Below are 22,638 nucleotides of genomic sequence, written 5' to 3' on the forward strand. Positions count from 1 at the left end.
CTGTAAAGCATCATGCGGTGGCCCATCGGCTGGATCTGGGAGGTCAAAAGGGAGCTGGGTTGTGCCAAAACCCAGTGCTGAAGGTAGTATGGAGAGTTTAAGCTCTCCGCTCACCTGGGTTTCACACACCCCATCACTACAGACTGGCCACAGGGTATGAAATGAAAGCATCATGAGTGTTTCCAGAGCCGTGAAATTGCGCTTTCTAACACAGCCACGTTATTATGTTATAGTTGTTGTATGTAAGGTTACAGCATCGAATTGATGTGGGTTCCTTATGGCCCCGGTCTGCATCTGCTATGTTATATCAAGGGTGCCTATAAACACTCCTTGGTGGAGAAAAAGGTCTGTTTCTTGTAGGCTAAAAGGACAGTTTTACACTGCTGAACAAAGATCCCTGCGAGCTAAGATTGTGGGAGAAATTTGATTAGGCAGTGTTTTCTCTGCTCATTCTTTCGTCCGAGAAACTCTCCAAGCAGCTGCTGGAAGGGATAGTATGTCATGTCTGTCTCCTCTGAGTAAAATGAAATGGTTGAAAGAACCAGATGCCTTTATTAATTGCGATTTAAAATTGGCTTGTGAAAAATACAAAGGGGCTGGAGTCATTCACTGACATACACAGCAGCGGAGGAAGCAGCAGGACTTAACATGCACAGTCATAAATATTTGCTGAATTTGCATCACTGTAGCTCCACAGTCAGCCTTGTTCACATGTAGTAGTTTGTCTTAAACAGGCCCTGTACCTGGTTGTGGGAGAGGGGTTTCAGAACTGATGGCGCCCTGATGTCCATGCGTCTCCAGAAATGGCCCTGGTCCCTGCAGTCAGCTGTGTTTCGTGTTTGCGTGGGGATCCCTTTGCACCCACAGAGTGTTCTGAATGACATTCTAAGGAGAAAGGGAATAGTTATTGTTTAAATCTCTTTTCCATAGGCCCAGGCACTCGTGCCTTTTGTCATCTGCCCATCTGTCTAGATTTACTTTAGCTTTCAGTTGGTCAGTGCTCTCTCTTCTGCACTACTCAGGTCTCCTGTAGGCATTGTGTAATAGGATTTAAAGCATCAGGTGTCTTGGAAAAGGAGGTTATGCTTTGCTGCTGGGAGACACAGTAGGAAGTGGAATGGTTAAACCCAAAAGAGGATATCCAGACACTCATCCTCAGTAAGATTTGTTTGAGCACGCTCCATCGCACTGGGAGATGCTGCCCTTTTATAGCCTTCAAAAGATCACTCCATCTCCTGCAACTACATGAGTCACAAAGCTTTGTCTTTGCATTTAAAAAATATTATGCAACCCTCAAAATCATAAGAGTTGATAACAGCCTGTCCTCCAGCCAGCTTCCCTGTCTGGTTCCCTCCAGCATAAAAAGATAGGGAGGGATTCCAGATTCACCTCCTCCATGCCTCCTACCCACCTCTCCTCCACGTCTGCCAGTCTCTACTCTCTCAGCTTTCGTGTCCCGTTAACAGCACAAAGATCACAGGCAGTGACAAAACCATTCTCCCGTAGAATAAAAGGTGACCCAACTAACCTCTGTCTCTGTTCCAAATAAACTTCAAAAGATATTAAAAATGTGGCACACAAATGTGGCATGCTCCCATCTGAGAACAGGAGCAGTATGTTGTCAGAGCAACAGAATAATTTAGGCTGAAAGTTATGGATTAGAACTGTATCCTTCACAGTTAGAAACAACTTCATGACCACCTAGTCCAGTAAATGAGGCCACTTAGGTCTACAGTGCAGAGTATTTCCAGTAGAATTTCTCTATTTGTTGGAATGACCTTCATCTGATTTATATTATTCTGTTCCTAACTCAAATATATACATATGTCTATACACACACCCATACACATGCATACGTGTTAATATTCATATTGAATTTATGACTGTTTTGTCTAGTTTCTGAAATCCCCTTTTCATCTTTAGAACTCATTTTAATTAAAAACTCACCACATTTTTATCTCTATCTTAATGTGTTCTACCTCTTACGTAATTCAAGACAGTTGTGGTTTACCTGTAGCAAATTTAAGCGAAGGTCTGGATTTTGAGGAAGTAGATGAGGAAATGTAAGATGCTTAGAGGTTGGTACCGATGAGGCTCTGGACAAGTCTGCACCTAGAACATTCTCAGGCATCTTCCACTCCTCCTGAGAGCCTTTCTGGGAACGGCAACCTGTGAAGCTTACGCTTAAGGTTTTCCTCTAGGTCACCCAATAAGTTTCTCAGTGTGAAATAACAAGTTGCTACGGTTAAAAACTGAAGAACAGGATTTTCAGAGGCATCACAATCTCTTCTTAGGTGATTAGATAAGCAGATATGCTGCATTCCTGAGGACCACAGTGGCTGCAGTTCTTCCACACTTTGGAAAATCAGGTCATTTCCAGAAGTGCCAAACTACGGATTTAAGGTATTTAAGATTAGGGTCCTCTTAGAAAAAAGTACTGCTCAGATCTTACTAACTCTATTAGTTATTGCTCCAAAGCAAATTGGAAAAAATGGTGCTGTAACCTTTTTGTTGAGCAGGGAAGTGTTGCCACGTTGTCCCTACCCTCAAAACAGAGTGCATTTCTAAAGGACTGCCGGTTTGTTCTCAGGCAATGGCCAGAAAAGACCATGATAAAGGAGAACTGGGATGGACTGTCCTCCTCCGGTGCACTCAGGACTTCCAGCTTGACTTCAGGGGAGGAATATCTGCTTTTTACCTAGTTCCTGAGGAGAGGGTCAGTGGCTGTGAGGAGCAGAGCTTGCTACAGGACATTTAAGCACAGATCTTTGTCCAGCATAACTCTGGTAGAAATCAAGATACAAGGGAGGGGAGGAGACAGTGTAACTTTTCTCTGCCCTTGATCTCCTTCTTATCTTTTTGCCTCTTCTTATGTCTACTCACCTCTGTTTATTTTACCCACTCTCTTGTTCCTGTTCTCTCAGCCCCGCATCCCTGCACCCCTCTTAGCAGTCTTATTGCAAACTGGAGCTGTCTAAAGATTTACCATCTGTCATGCTCAGTGGTACCCACTCTCAGTGGTGGGTAGGAAGAGTAATGATATTTGATGTCTTTCTTACAGCTGCAACTCTCCAGCATCATGTGGAAGTCATTATTATTTTTATTTTCTGAAGGAAAGATGAAACGGATGTCTTTTCAGGTAACTGCAGAGCCATCCTTGGTTTTACAGGAGTCACTTTTGGTGCGAGGTGTCTCTTTTCCAAAGCTTCAGAAAAATGCTGAGAATGTGACAGAGTGCCTCCTAAAAGCTCCTAATAACCAAGCAAACCTAGGAGCCCTATTTTGTTTAACATTCTTACACTTTTGAAGCCAGCTTCATGGTTTCCAGGGTGCAGGATCAGGATTTCTGACCCACAGGAGCTGGCTGTGTTGCCCACAACTCACCATGAACATGACTCTTTGCCATCCATTGTGTCTTGTCGGCTCAGACCCCAGACCATTGAGCTTGCCTCTTGCTATTGTACAGTGAATACCATAGCATGCTGCTGACCTTAGCTGTGACTTTTTGATACTGGTACAGTGAAAATGATGCTTATCTAACAGAAAGAAACACGAAACTCACTTTGACCAGCCCATCTGGATAGAAGCTTAGCAAAATACATTCCTGCCTTCTGATGGTAACATGCATTAGAACATTAGACACTGCTTACTGCAACTATCCAAAAAGCTGAAATGGGATCTGCTTCTTGCAGGCAAGCATTTCACAACTGGGAAAACTAGCTTTCCAGGAAGAAAATTAAAATAGTGTATTTTTGGTGCAGTTAGACGGCCAGAGACATTCTGAACAGAAATGCTTGCAGTTTTTAGAGCTGGCAAGCTGTGCGTCCTAGTTCAGGACTCAGCCAGTGAAAGCTCTGCTGTGGTATCAAAGGAAAGGAGCCAACTGAAGGCTGTTGTTGCATGTAATTAGACAGGAGCAGTTGCATGTGGGCTGTGCATGGGGAATATCAAGTCTTTGAAGACTAAGCAGGATGTCTGGTTCTGTATAATGTGATGAGCTGTATTAAAATCTTATTGCATATTTTTAAAAACCCTGAACTCAGTTGACAAAACAGATTTAGGATGCCACGTGTATCGCTCAGTGTGTCATAAAAGGGAGATGGCTTCCTTTTAAAGGGCAAGGCAGGAATATCTCTACCGTGAAATATTTTCAATCATTTGTCCTGCGTACAGTGCCCAGTCTATTCCAGAGATGATGTCTTCCATTTGTCAGAAGTTATTTCATTGAGTCCCTAGGATTAAGTGCTTTCTGATAGTATTGGAGTAGTAGCAAACAAACAAAGGGAGATGGGAGGGAAATTCTCTTAGAAGCAGGAAAATCTGCCTTTTCCTCTAACCTGAAGTGACTGATCCTCTTTAAACTGGAACATCTCTGACTCAGCGACAGATATGTCATGGTTCAGCTGGTGTATCCTTGTGCATGGACAGTATGGAAAGTGGAAAGACACCCTATACCTTCCAGTTATTACATTCCAGAAACAAACAAAACATTAAACACTGGTTTGTTCCATTTCTAACTTGCAAGACAAATTTGGATGACTTTGACCTGGAAATGCTACTGCAAAATGACCCAAAAGGAGTAAAAATGCTTAGACTGCTTCTCCACACAGACTAATACCCATTTCTATCATGGAAAGGTTACTGCAGCATAGCAAATTGAGAGTTTCAAGTGGAGGTGGAGGATAAGGATGAGGGGAGATCAAGTTTCCTTTTCTTCCTGGTGACCAGAGCTAGAAAGTGCTAAAATCAAAGTGGTTTCCTCTAGCACATATTTTCACCTTAGTCACGCAGTGCGGACATAATAAGATTCATCAAATAAACTGTTTTGAACCTGAGGGTTACTGAAAAAGAGGCACAACATTATGAGATTAGGATTTCTCTCTGATTAAAAGTTAATTCAGTTTGAGAAAGAGCATGTATCTGAACACAGCGTCTCTTTCCGAGCATCTCCATGTGATGCAAAGCCCTAACACTGCTGGACTGTTGGGAAGTTCCAGTGGTGTCAGAGTAGATAAAGAATCAGTTCAATGGTGATAAATTGATCCAGCATAAGCGTTAGCAAAATTATAAAAGAATTTTACCCAAGCCCTAAATATCCCACTCAGAATTTTGATTAATATCGTATAATAAGTGCCTGAAAAAGCAGAGGACACATTTACATTGATTTGACTGCAAATTCTCACAATGCAAGAGGTAGAAATGTGAAATCTGACTTAAGTTGCTCTATCCTAAAAGATCAGTAAGAAAATACCAGGACCTTCCCTCCTTTCTGAGAGAGTAGCTTACCCCTGTGAGGACAGGGTGCTCTCATGAAAAGCACCAAGGTCCATTAGCAGTTTTTAAGCTGGCTCTGATTGTCTCACATCTGAACTGGAGCCAAAACTTTCTGAAGTCAATGCAAAGATTTCCGTTACTTTTGGATGCCCGATTATACTGTGTCAACGCAATGACAGAACAGCAGTAGCCTGGAGCTTATATGGTGACATAGCGGGTTTTTAGCTTTTGTATAAGAAGTACACTGAGCTTGCTGTTTCTGACTTTAGCGTTCCACACCGGCACCTATAGATTTGCCTGTTGAAGCTGTTATTTTTATGGAAAATCGATCCCACCAACCGTGTTACTAGCTGAACATCATCTCTGCCCCTCTATAATCTTCCAAAGCGAGGGACCTGAAGCTTTGCGGTTTGCTTAGATCAGCAGAGCAGAATATTGACAGCACCGTGTTATTTGCACTTGGGAGTTATTTCCAGGAAAATGCATGTGCCAGACAATGCCCACGAGATGGCAGCCTGTGCAGTAGAAAAATGAGACTTGAGGGAAAGAGGATTATCCCGTACATGTGCCACCTTCCCTCTGCAGCCAAAAGCGGCCTCTGCTCTGCAGCCCCAGGTCAGCACACGCTGCACAAGATTTAATGTTCGGATAATGCCGTGCAGATGTGCCAGCTCTCACCTGCCCCACGGGGTCTGAGGGGTGGGAAGCGGGCGGGACACGCTGACAAGCACGGAAATGCCACAGAGAAATCAGACAAGCTGGGATGTTTTAGAGGGGTGACGGGAAAGTTACATCCCTGAAAACACTGAGTGTGGAGGGGGGTGCAGTGAAAGAGACCTAGGAGGCAGATGGCCAAAAAATACTTTGTGCTGATTAGCAGTAAAAGAGCTCTGAGTTTGCAGTGCAATAAATGTACAGGAGCACAGGAGGGTGCTGCTCTTTCTCTGATTTAGCATAAAGCAGCATCTCTCTTCTCTGCTCCTTGGTGCCATCAACTTACAGACTTCAGAAGGACATGTGTTCATTCATCCTGGACAAAGACCTGGGTGAGGCTGGCAACTCAATAACCCCAGATGGCTCCATCTTTCTGAAGTAACATTCACATGAAGGACAGATTGTGTTTTTAGGTGATGACCAGCCACAGCCATCAGTCTGCTGGATAAGCACCCAGGTCTGCCAGACTGCAAAATGCTGTCCTAAGGAATTAATGCTGCTACAGGTGAAGGTGTGGATAATTTTACTGTCATCCCTCACTACCTAAGGGCATAAATCAGAGGGCTGGTGGTTTAAGGTCCTTTTGCCCTTGTGCTCGTTTCTTCAAGGACAGCCCAGAATGTGACACATAATTTGCCAGTTTGTCTGAACTGGAGGAGTTTCGACACCAATTCCTACTACAAATAACTCTATGGAAATTAAACTTTACAGTTTTATATTGAGTATCATTTGCCTCTCCTTAGCAGTGTGCCAGCTGGTAATGAGGGCACAAGGATGGGTAAGGAAGTAGAGGAGAAGTGGCCTAAGGGCACAGGGCAAATCAGAGACCAAGTGTGACAGAGAAGCCTGATTTCCTTCCTTACAATTCTGAGTTGCCCCATGTGCAGGACAAGCTTAATACCTTCCCCTCCCAAAAAAACGAAAAGCCCAGAGGATGGAAATACGGGAAGGTTTGCATTTTTTTTAAAAAGAAGTCAAAAGTCAACTCCATGGTAGAGCTGGAGGGGTGCAAGAGAAGAAGAGGTATTGTAGACAGTGGAGAGGCTTTTAATAGAAGAAACGGAGATACTGAAATTTGCTGCTAAGCCCACTGATGCAATTTGAGCCCCACAGAGAAGGATTCAAGAGAGAGCAGCTACTACTCACCCACCTGCACCTGGTCCCAAACCTCACTTCCATTATGCAGAAGGAATTAATCGATAGGTCTGGAATGTAAAAGCCCTCAGAAAAAATGACTTGGCTTCTCTGATGTAGTTCAGTCCCCAGCTGAATGCCAGAAATGCTGTCAAGCATGCCGTCTCTGAGCAACTGCACGGGGTTACCTTCTTGGCCCTTCAGTAAGTGAGACAGCCTGTAAGGCCTGTTTCTGGGCTCAGCGGGGGAGTACATGGTTGGCAGGACCAGGTCTTTGTAGATAACAGGATGTAAATGTTATTCTTCAGGGCAGTTTCAAACCCCTTTCCCCTGCCTTCTCATATAGTCCTACTTTTATGAGAAAATGCAGGACCCATTTTTCAGAAGCTGTGCGTTTACCCATACCCCTCAGCTGAGCAGTTTCTTTGACTCAGGATCTTTGCCTCCTCTAATGGTTGCATCACTGGTAAGAAATTGTAACTGCTCTATTACAGAAATATGGGGGCTCAGTTTTCCAGCCTAGGCAGCGCGTAGGAGATCATTTGGACTGGCACCCTCCCAAGCATAATGTTCTGAAATGTCATTCTGCTCCTGGGTGAAGCTTGGATCCTTCCCAGCTTATCTTCTCCTTTGGCTTGCAGCATCTGTGCATCTTGCCCTCATCTCTTGGCATGCAGGTGCCCGAAGGTGTAGAAGAAAGTGCTCTTCATGCTGGGAAAGTGAAAATAGATGTATTTTAAATCCTAAAGGACTTAGGTCCTTCTGCTTTTTTCTTACCATCGTGCAAATGCCCACTTTCTGAATGGGCCCCTGAATGAAAGGGAGATGCTTTGGCTCAGCGCAGTGAATGTTCAAGGCCTCCTGACAGGACTCCAGCTGCTCAGAGCCACTCTAAACTGGGTCATTTTTAATGCTCCTCATGGGGAGCTCAGAGCATAACTTGAAGCACTTGGATTTGGAAGTTCCGATTTAAGGTTTTAATGATAAACTTTGCATGTGGATTTCGGCCACTCCCTTCCTTTGGCATTTGTTTTTTATTTTTGGCAGATTTCCAAGGGTGCCAGAAGGATAGGGAACAGGAATTTGACTCCAGTTCAGACAACATGCCACAGAATGGCTCAATTCTGTGATGAAACCTCCGAAACCAGCTTCTTTTCTAGCAGAGTCCAGGGCATTGCTCTGACAGTGCATGGGGATCTCCACACAGTCGTCCTTTCAGATCAGTAAGAATCTAAGCCATTTCAAAGCTGAGTTCTTATCTGGGTTGTTAAAGAATATCGTGTTTCTGAAAGCTATATGTCACATGGAGGCTGTTAAATAATGAATGCCAGGATGCATAGCTAAGTGTTGACACACAAAAGAAGCTGTCTGCTGAGCACCAACTTTGCCTGGCAGCAGCAGCAGCAGGACACACTTTACCTAAATTTGCTCAGCTACTTTTTTCTTTGAGTCAATAATAGTTTGGGTTTTTTTCTTTCCTTTCATTAAATAGCTTCTGAAAAGAATTTATTTTCCTAAGGGATATAGGAAGGACTTGAAAGTCTTTGAAGAAAATTAGGAAAAAAACCCACTATGGACTGTAATTGTGTATTCTACTTTCCAAAGCATTTCTCTTCCCCTTCTGAACTGTCATTTGACATCCAAGGGAAAGGGGCTGGCAAAACCTGATTAAAATAGGCTCAAGTTTGGGCAGTACAGCCTCAGAACCAACATTTGTCCCTAGTCCCGCAGGGTTTTAATCTTAGGCATGGAAGAAGTCAAAATCAGTTCTTTACGCTGTAGTGCCTGTACTACAAGGGAAGAGCAGAGACTTGGCAGAGGTCAACAGAGACCCAGATGCAGCTTCTTGAACTAACTGGCTTTGTGGAGCCCTCTCCTGATTAAAAGCACTCAGGGTGTGGCTTTAAGTTACATCACAGAGTTTTGTCAGCACGGATATGGGCGAAGTGGTACCGCTCTATGCCCAACCTGCTCTCCCTGTTCTCTTCTAACAAGCCCTTATCTTCCTTGCTATAATAAAAGTGGTTCTTGCCCCTCTAGAGACTTCCCATCCCTCACAGGGCAGTTTAACTAGGCAGAGTCAAAGAATTATTCGACGGTGTCCTTAAGTAGGCTGGATTTTATAGCAAACAGAGAAATCAAGCACCAGCATAGAAGTCAGCATCTTAAATACTCAGTATTCAGAATGCAAGTAAATTTAAAGGTGCTAACTTTTTGAAGTCAAAAGGCATTCCTAATGTTCAGGAAGTTAATCATGCATCGAGCGCTTTGCTGTGCCGGAAGCCAAAGAAAAAAAAAAAACCAGCTTCATATTGCACAATGGGGTTTTTAAATTTGCTGGTCTCAATTCCAATTTTATTTTGTTGTTCCATAAAATAATGTGTTAGCAATAAGATTTATACTAGGAGTTCCTTGGAGTCTCTTATTGCCAACTTATTTTCTCTTTTTTTTTTTTTAAGAGGTGAATTTATATACAAATGTAGCCATTTGTAAGCAACCAATATATTCAGTAACGTTTCCCTCTGTGGTACATTTATGCTAGAAACCCAGAAATGAGAAACTCTGAAATACCAGAGTCCTTAGAATGCTGTCTCCATTTGATTTCCTTCTAGCTTGAATTTTCGTAACAGTTACATTTGGGTTTCAGTTATGCAGTACACTGGCTGATGAATATTAAACAAGGTCTATATACATTTCTTGGTTTTACTTTTACAAACTCTGCTTGTACACAGACTTTTTTTTTTTTTTTTTTTTTTTTGACAGTGCCCCTCTTGGTGCCCTCTATTCCATTCTTTTATTGTTCCCAGGTTGTTCTGAGAGACAAGTGACAGAGCGAGACAGGAAGAGAATGATTACATTTTACAGGGAAATTATACAGAGTAGAAAATCAATAGTTAGATGCTCCCTGGGACTGCCTAAAACTTCTTTGAAGAATAATTAGCTTGCAAGAGAGCTCTGCTAGCTGGAATTCCTCCCCAGTTCTGTATGCATAAGATAAATTTAGTCTGGGATAAGCAGTGTTCTCTGAGGTCTCTGCTGATCTGGGGAAATGATTTGTGTGGAGGGAATGAAGGAATAGGCCGCACCTCAATTACTGGGTTCAGTTTTGGGCCCCTCACTACAAAAAGGTCATTGAATAACTCGAGTGTGTCCAGAGAAGGGCAACGAAGCTGGTGCAGGGTCTGGAGCACAGGTCTGATGGGGAGCGGCTGAGGGAACTGGGGGGGTTTAGTCTGGAGAAGAGGAGGCTGAGGGGAGACCTCATCGCCCTCTACAACTACCTGAAAGGTGGGTGCAGAGAGCTGGGGATGAGTCTCTTGAGCCAAGGAACAAGTGACAGGACAAGAGGGAATGGCCTCAAGCTGCGCCAGGGCAGAGTTAGACTGGCTCTTAGGAAGTATTTCTTTCCAGAAGGAGTTGTTGGGCGTTGGAATGGGCTGCCCAGGGCAGGGGGGGAGTCCCCATCCCTGGAGGGGTTGAAGAGTCGGGTTGACCCAGCGCTGAGGGATCTGGTGGAGTTGAGAACGGTCAGTGTGAGGTTAATGGTTGGACTGGATGATCTTCAAGGTCTTTTCCAACCGAGATGATTCTGGGATTCTGTGAATTAGCTAGAAGAGGTATGGAAGAAAGCCTGGATGGCCACGTACATCCTGGGCTCAGACGCAAGCAACAAGCAGTGGTAGAAACAGGAAACTGAGCGGAATGAAGCATAGAGGGGAGTTAGGGGCAGGGCCTCAGCACCTGGTTATCCAGGTGGCTCTGTCCACATGGCAATTAGCCACTGGACTGGCATTGCCATGGAGTAGAGTTGAGTGACTATCCCTGTGGAGACTCAAGCCCACAGGCAACTCAACAGGTGTAAACAGTTCATTTGATAAAGCAGCATCAGTCAGATCCAGGGCTGTGTTGAAGCTAAATGCCTGATTTGGAGATCAGCAAAGGCTTTCTGAAGTTGAAGGAGAGGATGGAGAGCAGCAGAGGACTCCTGTTGAGCCCCACCATTGTGTGCTGATCCCATCATGTGTTTGACCATTTTCAATATGCTGCTTGCTCCTGAGATATTGCTACAGGTAATCCTAAAGTTGGGAGATGGAGTGTGGGGTTTAATAGCTTTGTTGGCTTGAACTGATCAGGGCAGAGCTGACCTAGGAGTGAGATTAGTCTAGCTCTCCAGAGTGGTCAGTACTCTGTCTTTCAGAAGCATAAAGGTACACTTGAAATGCACAGAATGCTGCTATGAGAGGTGTCAATAAGAGTTCATGAAAGGCTACGTGACATCTAATCAATTCATTTATTCTCTAGAAGAAAGGACTAATAAGGCTGGAAAACTTGCTGGAAGCATAATGTAACAGGTATTAAGACAAGGGAAAGTTGAGAAAGATGTAACAAAACTAGGTAATAAAGCAGCACAATTGCAAAAAAAGTCATCACAGTGGAGATGATCACAGGGTAACAGAATGATTCCTGCTTCTCACTCATCCATGGAGATCAATGTTTAATATTTTTTGGTATTTGCATTCTTAAAGTCATAAGCATTGTATAAAAACACATCTTTGTTTTGCTTGAGTTTGGTGGGTTTTTTTCTTCATGTATCCATTCTTAGGAACTAGAAGAACATCCAAACACATGAGTAACATTAAGCATGTGACTCATCCCCTCTACAGCCACAGACGTCTCTCACTCTTGCAATTAAATATGTGCTAAAGTGGTCTGTTGGAGCAGAGCCCAGGAGTACTGTGTGCAGGTTTCAGCTCATGGGTATAAAAGTGGTGCTAACAAGCAGGTCTAGAATTATAGACCTGTCAGCTTAGCTTCAGTTCCTGGAAAAGCACTGGAACAAATAACCAAACAAAATATCTGTGAGCACCTAGAAGAAAATGAGGGGATGAATATCAGGCAGCGTAGACTTTTTTGAGATGCAAGAGATTTAAACCAGTCTAATTTCCCACTATAATAGGGCAACACCCTGAGATTGGTTTGAATTTTGGAGCTGCTTCACATGCACTTTTATAAGGATGGCATGGTTGAAAAATACCTGGGTGCAAAACTGGTTGGAAAACAGATAGAAGGACGTTTTTGAGGGAGGTTCTTGAGGGGGCTGTTCCATGTGCATGTCTTTCATTTCCATATGTGATCTGGCTGATGGAAGAGAGGGGATGCAATTTAAATTTGCCGCTGACACCGTGTTGGAAGAGGCTGTGAGCACGCTGGGCAGGGTTAGATTTCAGTATGATCTTTGCAAGCTACAGTTGTGGTAAAAACACAAAACCAGCTTGAGATTCAGCTGGGACGGTGCATTGTGCCTCTGCTGAATATAGAGTTATGTGCTGCAATAAACTCTTAATCTAGGTTATTATATAGTTACAACATGCTGGGGAACAACCACTACGTGTGTAGTTGATTTATCAATAAGGATGAAAGATTTTGATGGCTCACAAGTGGATCGTGAATAAACAATGCCACGCTGTTGCAGAAAAGGCACATCAGCTGTATGAGCAGGACCGTTGCCACTATGGCAAGTGCCATAATCCTTGCAGTCAGCTCTGTGCCAGCAAGCAGGAGCACAGCACTCACTTTTGGCCAGTGTACTTCAAGACTGAGCTGGACAATGGCTGAGTATGAAAAGGAAAGCAGTAAGACTGATCAAAGGTCTAGAAGACTTGATCTGCCAGGAAAGATTGAGGGGGTTTCATCCTCAGGAGAGGGAGACTGAGGGGGAGACTAAATTTCTTCCAAAACATTGTCAGCAGCTGCGAAGGAAAAGGGGAATGATTTAGTCTTCCTTACCCTGGCAGTTAAGAAGCTGTGGGCTAAACTACTTCAAGGAACAATTAGGGCACTTTATTTTTAGTAATTAATCTGATACTAAGGGAGTGTGAAGGACTGGAGCAGATTCCCTGGGACAAGCGAGTCTCTGACACTTTGGAAATAAGCTAGACCTCTGCAAGTCTTCCTTGCACGGGTGGATGGACAGACTAAATGACCTCTGGAAATCCCTTCTAGACATCTGGTTCTGCTAGGGTTAATTTATACTAATCTACCAGCATAAATCCAGATTAATTTAAATCAGTGAAATAATCTGATATTGATGGAAAGGGAATCTTGTCCTCTCAGCATCACAGCTATAGATGTCCAAAGGTTTTCCACTTCCTCACTGAGAAGTATTAAATGTGTAAGCACAGAGAGGAGCAGGGTAGGAGAGTGTGCAAAGCAACTAATAAATCACAATATCTAAATTGAAACTCACTTGTTAATTAGTATGCTAGCTAAAAGGTGTTGATTTCATCCCACTTTGCCTCAGCCCCTAAATGTTGGTGGTTTCAGAGGCAGGTAGAGGGAAGTCATGAGGAGCAGGCTTCTTACAGCTCTCCAAACAGCAGATGTCAACCTTATATACTATATACTGCAGACAAGATGACTATACAGATATTTTCAGCATTTAATGGTCCACGGAATGCTATTATTTTTGCTAGCATTTGGGCTTTTCTTCCTTTCATCCACACTTCTTCACAGTGTCTGCTTAATGTTTTGCATCTTTTTTTTTTTTTTTTTTTTCCTGTAGTTAATTTCTGGATCCTCAAGCTCCCCTTTTATTTTTACTCGAAGGTAATTTCTTCCTTACAGCTGTCTGCACATAACAGCTCCATTAAATGTGCAAGTAGGAAACCGGCACGTGGTGTTTCATTTCACAGGTGATACTGTAATCATTGTGATTGTCTTTTCTTTGAAAGCTCTGTTACTGTTGCCTGCAGGAATCGAGACTTCTCCTCAGCTAGTCACTTGTTTATTTTTAAGAAAAGAGATATTAAAATCTACCAGGACATTTTAAGTCAGCTTCTTCTTGCTTCATTCCTTTATTTATTTATCATAGAGCCCTTATTAGTCTTTTAACTAAGAAAATGCGTCCTTGCATTCAAAAAGAGGAGTACTACATATACGGAAGAACGAGAGTAACTGACTTTTGCTCAGCTTCTGGACTCACTTTATGGACAAATTCCAGAGAGATCAGTTCCCTTGAATTCTCCTTATTAGGAGAACTAACTAATTGATGGAATAACCCACACCTGACGGGCTTGACCTCAGTTTCCAAAATCCAAACTCAGCCAGACTCTTGAAAAGGTTGAGGTCTGTATGTAAGCCTTGATGGAGATGTTAGAGTTAAATAATGTGAGATAAGTCACCAGAATTACCCAAAGCTTGTCTGGCACATAAATGGGTCCCAAGGACACTGGAGATGTCTCTTTTCCCTGTGGCACACTGTGGGGCTCCTATCAGTTTAACTGTGCCCTCTATAAAGGGGGTAGGTTCTTGCATCAACTGGCAAGAGGCAAAGGAGTTGGACAGCCCTACTCCGAACACAAAGATTCAGCCACAGCGGTGGGATATTTAAGGTTTTGATCAGCGTTTGAGGTTTGTTGCTCTGGTGTGGCCCTAGGCAGGATAGGATTGTTCTTATTCAAATTCCAGTTAGAAGAATATCACTTTTTCTGTATTGCTGTGTTATCAGTATTTGGGTCTGTTTGAATGTGTTTGTGTGGTGGTGAGCTTGAAGCTCCAACGGGAAACGGTATTTCAGGCTTTGCCTTGGGCGTGAATTGACCTGTGATACTCTACAGTCCAAAGTGCATCCAAGTGGCACAATGGAAAATTGTGGGTTGTTTCTTATTAAAAAAAAAAAAAAAAAAAAGCCCCCCCAAAACCCACCTACCCAAAAGACATGTTTCTTTCAGTTGTATTTTTTCACGTTTCTCAGAGCTAATGCAACAGCATTGCCTGTAGATGTTTTGGTTTTTTTTTTTGTCCCTAGGAAATGCCAAAATAAATTAGATGCATTATAGCAAACTAATCTTGAGACCACACATTTCAGAGTTCCTGTGTTCTGGAACATGATATCTGGGCTCCTTGGACAGATGCTGCCTGTGGCATTCCCTGCTACAGCGACACGAACCAGCATCTATGAATGGCACAACTTCCTCTGTCACGAGGTCGTGGGGACAGGCTTTTGGATGGCGAAAGTGCCCCCCTTCCCCTCGAGATCCGCAATGGGGAGGGCCATTTCGCAGGGAAAGCTGCCTTTAGTAGATTTTCTTTTTTTTCTCCCCCTCCTTGCACTTGTCAATTTGGAGATTCTCTCAGCTTATTTCAAAGCCAGTTATAAGCCTTTTAAATTAGCTTTATACTGATACACCAATAGGATGTTTTTACATGCTTTTAGCACTATCTATTTAGAGAGATGAAAGCAAAACTTAAGGCAATCTTTCTCTCTCTCTGCCTAAAATCAAGCTAAAGAATAAGGATTGTAAGCAAGGCCTGTGGCTCCTTAGAACATATGGTATGTTCTGTGGTATGATACCAATAATATATCATAAATGCCATGGTATGAAATAGCAAATTCAACTGCTCTAGGGCAAAACCAGCAAAGCCACTGTGGCACCACCCACCTCATCACGGTGGCCCCTGTGGGACTGGTGCTGTCACACCCTGCCACCAGTCGTGTCTTGTCCCTCTGTACATGTGTGCTTTTGTATCTTTTTTTCATATCTTCAGTATCTCATCGATGAACTCTCAAAACAGGGACTGCTAATTGGTCATTCCTTCATGGAAAAACTGTATGAGAAGCACAGGATTCAACTGTGTGTGATCTGCAAAGCTTTAGAAGTGTTGGGTCATCTCTGGTGCAGGTGAGAAGAACACGTGGCTCCATTTATGAGTCTGATGCAAGCGGTGCCTTCTACGTGATGAACTTCCTCATATAGAGCAAGTCCCACAGATCCTGAGACCCGTCATGTCCATAGCGTGTGTTTGGTGTGTCCAGCACTATGGTGTGTGGCTGAGGAGGTCACTTGTGCATGGCTGGGTTTTTAGGTGTGGGAAATCCCAGTCCTGGCTGCTGTTGTTGCAGAAGTGGCTGGCGGAGATGCAGATGATGCTAACTGTGGCTTATGAGTGTTAAGCTAAATATAAAGTGACTTGATTGTGAAAAGCACATAAGAGGGCTCAGTAAATGTTTATATAGATTAAACTATTAACAAGAATAGCAAATCCCATTACAGTAACCATTATTATATTGCTTTCCTGCCCCCTCCTCCCTCTTCCTCCTCCCCTGAATGTTTTTCCTAGAATATATATATGGGGAAATTTCTCACCTCGGGGCCTTAGCTGTCTGAAACAGCTCCCAGCATTCACTGTGGAGGTGAACAGTACCTGCACACTGGGCCCTGACTTCAGCAGAGTTGTGTGTGTGGCTAACCTCCACTTAGGAGAGAAAATCTGGAGAAAAGTGCCCCATAAAATGGAGAGAGACTGCTAGTAAGAGAATAACAATGCTGAAGAATATTTAACCCAGGGGATGCTGTCTTAGTATCTTCTGGCAGGCATACAGACATCCAGGAAGGAAGAGTATTGGCTCGTCGATTCGTTATTAACACATTTTCAAATGGTGAAAAGATGTGTTCACGTAACTAGCTTCCCTCTGTTTCTCCATCACCACCAACATTTTGGTTCTTTCAGGAAATAATTTTACAGTGCTGCCCATGCAAAACTGTTATATTTGAAGTCCAATTCTGTACCTTCTTAAAAAGGTTAAAAAAATGGAAGTATGCAGTTGGGGTCGGGGAGAAAGAACAGATCTTGTATGATCAGTTTTTTCTGTTCTGAGTTGTAGGACAGAGGGTTTGGTGCTAAAATTTGTTTTCTTTAATTAGACTTATAGCCTACTTACATTTTTATTAAATGGATCAAATCAATCTATTGAAAAACATTTGTTGGAACTGTTTTTTCTGAAAATTTTCATCAAAACTTGGAATATTTTCAGGGATCTCTGAGAATCTCTAATTTTAATGGCAGTATGGTTGGGGGAATATGTCCCAGAAGATGTTGGCAAAATCTTTTGGCTAGGTTTTTAGGTTTTAAGAGCAAGTTACTTTAACTTTATTCATTATGCATTAGTGATGAAACATTCAAGACTATTTAAGGAATTCAATTCCCTTGTTCCCACTCAGATTAAAAGCAACTGGGCATTCAGATCCCTTAGTCAGCTTCAGCAGTCTATAACTTCAGTGTTAGTTTGATATAGCTAATTTGTGTTAAACACCCTTTTAAGTGCAGCTATATTATAATTTATCTCGTGGTGGTATTGCCTCACAGTTATCATTTTATGCCTGTATGCAGTATTTCTCTGTATCCCAATGAACAGGAAAGCTTTATAAACACATGTAGGCCATCCCCAAGTCCTCAGGCAAGCAAAACTTCCACTGAAGTCTTCAGGAGCTTTGCCCACATAATGTCTCTCATTTCAGACCATGAATACTGCTGTGTATACAAGCAGGCATCATCCTTTGAGTGAAGGTCACTTTGGGCAAAAAGCAATAGTCGTGTGGCAGCCCACACAAGTCTCCTGCAATAGTCCGGAGGAGAAAATAATGGTTATTAGCTGAAATTGCACAAGGTTATGTGCACAGAATGGGATTATGCACTGAGGGAGTTGACAATCTTGCTCAGAATGGAGTTCTGGCTATAGAAAACCTTTCCTGGGACATTCTGCAGAATATATGGATTTGGCATTATTCATATAACTGGTTACTCGCCAAATATGTAAGGACTAAAACCCCAAGCTTTTCATTCAGGGATTTTCTGCTTTAGCATGTTCTCTCCCAGTGCTTTGATGTTCTGGATTTAAAATGTTTGTTTTCAGTCTGGCTTGATATTAAGCTGGTTTAATGTCTTACAGAAGCTGTTTTGAAAGCTTTCCTTCTCCTCTCTGGGTCCAGCTCCCTGGTTGGGTGACATCTCTTATCGTCAGTCGGACAGTTCTGAGTTGTGGTTTTAGATAATGAAAAGCAAGCCCTAGCATTTTTCTTCCCAGCAGAGTTCTTCCTCTATTTCATTTCACCTCGGATGTTTTTTTTTTCCTCTGTGCATATCTGAGTGTGTACAGTACAGCATTGTACTGTACAACCCAAAATTTCAGTGTCTCAGTGTTCTCTTCCTTACAGATTGGACTTGCAAGGGAGCTGGAGACCTGTCTCATGGTTCAGGAGGTGCTTTCTGTCTTCATCCGCAGTCTTTCATTGTCCTGTGATTGAGTCACCACTATAATCCTACCCTGCCAGGAGGTTGTCACTTCCGAACCCAGCTATGCTCCTCCTGTAGCATCTTTTCATTGTGGCATGACAGTATTAACGTGCAGCGCTCGGTGGGTTTCCTTCCCAACTGAAAGACATCGGGAGACTTTTAGCTTTTCAGTGCTGTTCAATTGTTTCAGCTGACTTCATTCATACTGTCATTTTACTGCATTCCCTCCCTCATCACACCTGCACTGTATCACTGCTGGAGGAGTTTCAGTAAGGCCAAATGCCGGGTTCTGCACTTGGGCCACAACAACCCCCAGCAGCGCTACAGGCTTGGGGAGGAGTGGCTGGAGAGCTGCCAGTCAGAGAGGGACCTGGGGGGGTTGATTGACAGCCGGCTGAACAGGAGCCAGCAGTGTGCCCAGGTGGCCAAGAAGGCCAATGGCATCCTGGCTTGTATCAGCAATAGCGTGGCCAGCAGGGACAGGGAAGGGATCTTACCCCTGTACTCGGCACTGGTGAGGCCGCACCTCGATGACTGGGTTCAGTTTTGGGCCCCTCACTACAAAAAGGCCATTGAATGACTCGAGCGTGTCCAGAGAAGGGCAACGAAGCTGGTACAGGGTCTGGAGCACAGGTCTGATGGGGAGCGGCTGAGGGAACTGGGGGGTTTAGTCTGGAGAAGAGGAGGCTGAGGGGAGACCTCATCGCCCTCTACAACTCCCTGAAAGGAGGGTGCAGAGAGCTGGGGATGAGCCTCTTGAACCAAGTAACAAGCAATAGGACAAGAGGGAATGGCCTCAAGCTGCACCAGGGAAGGTTTAGACTGGCTCTTAGGAAGTATTTCTTTCCAGAAGGGGTTGTTGGGCGTTGGAATGGGCTACCCAGGGCGGGGGTGGAGTCCCCATCCCTGGAGGGGTTGAAGAGTCGGGTTGACCCAGCGCTGAGGGATCTGGTGGAGTTGAGAACGGTCAGTGTGAGGTTAATGGACTGGATGATCTTCAAGGTCTTTTCCAACCTGGATGATGCTGTGATTCTGCTGCTACAGCAGCCACTGGTGAACGCATTGCAGTGGGGGGAACAGACTATATCCACCTATATGTTCAAGACAGCATCTGCAGCATGCTTTATGGCCCTGATCCGAACATCAGAAAGGTCAAAGCAAAGATGCTCCTGAGAACTAGACACCTGAAGGTAGTGTTCGATGGAGAGCCAGGGACCCTCTCCCCTTTAGCAATAAAACATTAGACCAACCAGTGTGGATCCCTGGAGATCCATCTCATTTGCTGTCCTACTCCTTTCGCCCCCTCCCCAGTCCTAAAGTCTGGATCAGTGAATCACAGCAGGCTCTGAGTACTTTGTCTCAAGCAGGGACGTTGGGGAATATGCCTTTTCAGTTGTTCTGCTAGCCACGTGCTGGAGTAAACTTAATTCAAGAGCAATCACAGACTGCAACAGTGAGAATACAGGAATGGGGGAGAGATGATCCAGCAATGAACAAGCTACAGGATATTTTTGGTTTTGCCCTTTAAAAGCAACTACAGTGCTTCTTAAATTCCAGCAAGATGCTGGAGAGCAGCGAACGCTCTGCCTCAGTGTTGGAGACTGAGCTGACTGGTTTTGTGTTTGCTACTCATCTAAATTGGCTGCACCTCTGGCTGCAGAGCTCAAAGGAAAAATTGCTCGTATAGCAGCAGGCTCTAAAGCACCACATGTGCCCTCTTGCTGGGAGAGCCTGTCCCTTTGTTCTTCCAGTGGTTTTGGTGGCTTGCAGGGCACAACTGAGCTCTGGGTAAACACCCACCTCTGGAAGCCAATGACAGACACCACAAAAGGTTTTGTGTCAGTATTTATGTTAGTTATTTAATGCACATTTGGGTCACATCACTTGATATGATGTGAGATCGCTATATATGTGAACATCAGGGATCTGGTGGAGTTGAGAATGGTCAATGTTAGGTTAATGGTTGGACTAGGTGATCTTCAAGGTCTTTTCCAACCTAGATGATTCTGTGATTCAGTGATCCACCAGTGCTGACAGCTGTGGTATTACAGCTGTTTAGAATAGAACAGGACAGCATTTACCAGTTAAGGGAACACAAGCCAAATTTGGTTTGTTTTCACCCCTCAGGCAGCTGGTTACATGTGGCTGTGCCCTGGGCTGGCCTCCTCAGGGCCACACTGGTGTGAAAAAAGCACTGTCCTTCAGGTGTCAGAGTGCTGGAGGGGGCGGGAGGCTGCTCCCAGGCTGCTTTCCCAGGCCTCTCCAGGCATCTTCCTGCCCTCTGGGTCACCTTTCCTTGTCTCAGCAGAGCTAAGAGCTGATGTTGCAGGAGATGCTGGTTAGCTCTGTCATGTGCATGTAACTCAGCTGTGAGCATGCTGTCCCCCCTCTCAGTTTTTGGACTTCAGCAGAGGCACAAGGAGCTGCAGGCTTCTCTTCTTCAGGGAAGTCAGGACACAGTTCAGTGGGCAAAAGAGGACTGCAACGCAGAGGGCTGCAAACAGAAAAGTGCCTCTGTTTCAACCTCTAATTCAATAGCAAAAGAGAACATTAATCTGTCCAAAAAAACACAAAACCAATCTTCAGCAGAGCTTTTATGGGCTTTGGCTTCTCAGAGCAAACAACCCAGAGACACTGCTCCCCTGTCCCTCTCCAGCCCCAGTGCCCTTTGCCGAGGGGCTGTGGGGACAGCAGGAGGAGGGCTTGGGTGGGGAAGGGACCTGCTCACAAGCTGAGCTCCCCCCACACTGTGCCAGTGAGGACTGCACCCCTCAAACGCGAACTAAATAATGGTAACCAGCAGCCAGCGGGTGGTTAGCAGGGTGGCCATGAGCGCTGGATCCCCCCAGTGCTGGCTGGCTGGGATCTGGAGCAGGGGCTTCTGGAGAGTAATAGTAAAACTGGTGATTCAGGGAGTTAGGTGGCAAGTTTATTGGTTATTTACCCATCTACTTTTGTGATACACTCCACATCTAATACATATTACCCAGGAAAGAAGCAGAAATACCTCCTTTTTCTGCTATTTCATGAAGGGGAGCTTAGCTGCCTGCTCTTACAGCTTTTTTTTTTTTTTGTCATTCTTCTCTCTACTAAGAAAAGAAAGTGTATTGGGACTCTTCAGCCAGTCGTTACCTCCCCGAGGCCAGAGCCTGCTGTCTCTGTCGAGGCTCTTACAAGCCTGAGGAGCACCTTCAAATGGTGACAAGTCTTGCAGAGAAGACTTAGCATGCAACTAAATCATATTGTTTGCAAGGCAAACAAATTTATAATGTAAATAAGTGACTATAAATGAACATGACATGTAAATAAATAAAGTCACGCTTTAATTATCAGGTTATTCTTGATCAGCCAGTCTTCCTTCCTATCAACAGCTAGGCCTGACAACAAACCTCTTTCAGTGAATTCTAAGGCAGCAGTAGCTTCTGTGTGAAGAGCTAACCAGGAAGAGAATTTCTGCCATCTGACAAAGGCTCAGCGCTGCCAGCTACTGAATCGTATTTTGTTGATGAGAGCCATGCCAGGAGGAGGGAGCTCAGGTGGTCCCTGGGACGGTGGGGGCTTTGCAGAGCTGATTCTGCACATGTTGGCTCTGTACTACCCAGGTAGTCTTAATTACAAGTCCAGCCTGGGAGAGCAAGAGTTTTCCAGAATATTAGCTAACACCTTTGAACACGTATTTTAAGCTGTTGATGACCAACCCTGGTGAGGAGTGGCCATGAACAAGGACTTTGTTTTTGAACTTTTAAAAACCATGTTAAGGAAAAAAAAACCTTACTTGCTAAACATTTTAAAGACATTTCCCCCCTCATCTAGATGTTGTCAGAGAAATGCTATATATTCAATAGTACTTGACTGCTACAAGTAGTTCCTACCTGGAGCCTTGAAAACGTTCTTCCATTTATAAGAGGTTTTTCTCTCAGGTAACCTCTGTGTGTGTGGTTCCTCTTCTTCCCATATCAGGATTGATGGCTTCTTCATCAGCCCGTACATGCCTGCCAAATTAACAGGGTACGAGTTAACTGGTACAGCTCATTCTTGAATTACAGCATGATGTTTCTCCAAAGGCATAACAGGTACAGATGAAGTATTGCCACCTGCAACTAATTCTAATTAAAAACCTGAATGTAATGAGCTCTATAGCAGCCATCCACACTGGGGAGGAGGGAGGCCATAGTTTGCAAGACTTAAGAGCATTAGAAGAAGAGCTGGTCGAAAGGCTCGTTCCTCCCTGTGCCCGTTGAAATTTATTACATAGACCATTAGAATTTTAAATCTTTTTTTTTTTAATCAATTGCTTGAGGTTATTTTTACAAAACCTGTGGAAATGTTTCTGTCAGAGGCCATATAGAATAAACAGGAGAAAGCCCTGCTCTACGAACAACCTAATGCACTTCAAAAGGCTCAGCAACATGCCATGATGTCAGACTATCTGCAGAAGGTCAA

This window comes from Strix uralensis, chromosome 3 (genome assembly GCF_047716275.1).
Source record: "Strix uralensis isolate ZFMK-TIS-50842 chromosome 3, bStrUra1, whole genome shotgun sequence".
Lineage (NCBI taxonomy): Eukaryota > Metazoa > Chordata > Aves > Strigiformes > Strigidae > Strix > Strix uralensis.